The sequence below is a fragment of the Callorhinchus milii genome, unplaced genomic scaffold, assembly GCF_018977255.1.
Source record: "Callorhinchus milii isolate IMCB2004 unplaced genomic scaffold, IMCB_Cmil_1.0 Scaffold77, whole genome shotgun sequence".
NCBI lineage: Eukaryota > Metazoa > Chordata > Chondrichthyes > Chimaeriformes > Callorhinchidae > Callorhinchus > Callorhinchus milii.
The window spans coordinates 212,940-216,679 of NW_024704818.1; positions in this window are offsets into that span (position 1 = coordinate 212,940).

Consider the following 3,740-nt stretch of genomic DNA (forward strand, 5'->3'; position numbering starts at 1 on the left):
CTGACGCTAACCTGGGGATGTGAACAGACAGTGTAGCAAGTTCTAGATTTCTGTTCATCCAAAAGGTTATCAGAGTTTGCTAATGAAATAATCTAAGAATTAGAAAGAATGGAAAAGTGACCACTTTGCGAAGCTCCTCCCTGAATTTCGTCTGTGTAACCGCATAAATACATGTGTTTGTACAGGAACTCAAAAGCTGAAGCATGTAAGCAGTCTGCAAGATAATATATAGATGTTCACCAGGCACTGACTTGTAAAATTTTTTAAAAATCTCTGGATCACTGCCACTCGCTCCTCTATTCTTCTTTCTATTGCTGTGTCTCCGCAATCTATTTCGGACTCGACTCGCCACCAGTATGTGCCTGACCGTCAGTGCGTTGAAAAGCAAAATCATAACGAATGGGAGAATTGGTTTTAAAATGTAATAAACCGTGTCAAACGCTGACCAGTTGAGAGAAGTGAAATAGGTTGCTTTAGGTTCGCATCCCCACGGTATATTATTCATTATGTACTGTGGTTCAACTATAAAACCCCAGGGAATGTTTATCACAACTGAAATCACGCTCAGTACTGCTATCAATGTACAAGCAGCTTTATCGGAATAATATTTTGTCTTCAGATTTTGACAACAAATGGCCACATATCGATCAAAGGTGAAAGCCACAGTTAACCAGACAGAGATTGATGTTGCTGAACCAGAAAGGACCAAAGTAGTCCACACACCGGTGTGATGGAAACGAATGAGTTTGGGAAATAAGAAGGGATAACTCGATACAAAATCACTGAAAAGATAATCACCATCAGATCTGCTGCTGACATGGCCAACAGATAGAGAGAGACAGATTTGGAGAGACCGCACCGCCTTCGAGACAGGATCACTGTCGACACCAGGTTAGCTACAGGAAGAAAGAAAAATGCGCATCACAGTAATGCAACGAATTGAATGTACTTAATACATTGGTACAGCTCATACAGTTTCAAGAAATCTACACAGAAACAGCCAGAGAGTCAGATACAGAGCGAAAGACGGAGAGAGACAGATACAAAAACAAACATAACTTGTATTTATATAGCGCCCTTTTCGCGGTGTAGGGAATTGGAGCGCCTTATATAGAGAAACACACAGCGTGAGTGAAACGGATACAATAACAGAAGCAGACAGAAGGCACACAAGACAGATAACTCATCAGGGACTGTAACAGTAGTTAAAAATGTGTATGATTTTTTTCATTGCCTGTTTACAGTTTGCATTGTAACTAAAATAGAGTGAAACTGTAATTATGTTACACAATTTCAATACAGGATTTCGCTATGATTCTTACGGGTTATGCTTAGGGAACGCAAAAACAGAAATATTGCTTATGCCCTCGAAAACAGTTTCGCTGTTTGTGTGCAGTTCTGTTCTGGTCTGACCCGGAGGTAAAAACAGCAGCACGTAGTAAGCAGCAGAAATTCACAATCATTTTCAAACGGAAACAGATGAGAGATTAACTCACAGAGACAGAGACACAGAAACAAATGCATTCGCAAACAAGAACAAACGCACTCAGAAACAATGAGACGCACACAGATGGGGAGAACGTTGGACAAACACACAGATAGCAAGACAGAGACTGAGACAAACAGAGGGAGATTCACAGCGAGAGAGACAAACACACAATGATAACCGCACTGATAGAGAGATGTACATTTTGATAAAGAAACCAAGCGAAAGACAGATTTATAAAAATATATGTGTATATATACACGTACGCATGCAGTGATATATACACTCATAAAGAGAGACACAAACACACAGACAGAGAAACAAGCAGAGAGTTACAGGTGCGCAAGAGAGAGGTCATTGCAGAGAGCACAAGAGAAACAATCAAATAGGGATATACAGAAATACAGAGATGGAGCGACACAGAGAGATCCTGAGAAGGAGACAAACATAAGCAGTTATATACACAGATACAGTGGGAAACAAAAAGTCGCATACAGACAGAGAAAGACAAAGTGAAATAGAGAGAGAAAGAGAGAGAGAGAGAAGAGAGAGAGAAGGAGAGAGAGAGATATGCAGAAACACACGCAGACAGCGGCAGACAATTGCACACATCAATGTTCCTCAGAAGCTCTTGGATTGAGTGACATTTTTGTTAAGGATTACTATCTTCAGAAAAGCGATCAACCAATCGACTCACAACCAGGTTCCTTATTTCTGCTCGGTAAACAGAAGCATATGGAGTGAGTAATCTTGCCCAACATTTCACCATGACCGGAATAGAACCCAGGTCTCTCGCTTGCGATGTTCGTGCTCTATCCACTGAGCTACAGGAACTTGATATGTACATCAGGAGCACGGTACCGACTGAATAACATTTGATGAAGCGCCACCTGTCGGCGTCCAAACATCTCAATGTAATTGACTGGAGGTTACTGAAATATTTGTTTCTTGGCAAACGCGGCAGCTAAACGGCAGACAAAAGCCATCAAGAGAATTATCAATTAAATCTGGAAATTCTTTCCAAGAGCTTGTTGCCCAACACTCCAACAAATTCTCTTGTAGATTTCAACTCTTCTACAGATCTCTAATATCTAAATAGCCAAGCAGGTCTTTATTTATTAAGCTCTTATTCAAATCTTCCAACAAAGTTCAATGGATATGAAAGCGCATCCTTCTGATTCAGAGGAGAAAGTGCTACAAGCTGAGACATGATGCAATATTTGCTTTACTGCAAAAAAATCTAACTTATTAATTAATTAAACAACTTGCCAGGAACACCAACGGCAGCGAGAATCGGATAGTAAATATTTTGTATCCTGTGTATTGACGCAATTGTCATCTTTGCAGAGAAGCGATGTGACCTCCACTCGGTACAGGCAGGAGCTCACAATAACAAGGTGATAATCAGAGAAAGAATCAAAGTCTGATTTATACCATCGTGAACGCTGTATTTAGATGCTCATGAATGAGTTTCAGCCATGTGGAAAACATGTAATCTCCCTGAGCGGTGCAACTTACATCAATTAATTGTTGTTAGCAGCTGGTTGTGGCATCCATGCGGAAACGTATTTTCATGCTTTCGACGTCGAGAAGCCATCCTGCGTGAAGGATGGTATGTAAATGCTGATTGTTGTTTTTGGAATATTCAAACCAGAAACAGAGATCCACATATGTAGCCATTTACAAATATAAACCACCCATTGTCTCAAATTCCAGGCACAATCTCTCCCTGGAGGCTGGCAACCTCCTTAACTGATCCTGGGCAGTATTGGATACAGGATGGCAAGTCACAAGGCTTTGAACCCCAGAGAGGGCATTGATGTGTTAGAGATTAATGAGCTATGAGGCAATGCTTGAGAATAATATCCCATTAAAAATAATAATACTTACTTGGAGAAAGCGCTTTATCACTTCTTCGAAACATCACAAAGAGCTTCACAAATATACTGTAAAGTGTCTATTTTGCGCGCGAAATAATTCCAACCTGTCTTCCCTACATACCATAGATTATGATATAATTTGCGTTTTCTGCTGCAAAACATTACGGTGTCAGTTTGAATCAGTTGCAGCATTCTCGCCTCTTGAATCAGAATTTTTTGTGTTCATGCCCAAATTTGGGATACTTCAGTGAAGTGCTGGATCACTATCTCTGCCTCTCGCTGTCTGTCTCCCCATCTGTGCTGTATGCAAGTCTCTCTTTGACTGTGCGATGGCTCTCTCTCTGTGTTTATCATATATTATAATGAATGAATCC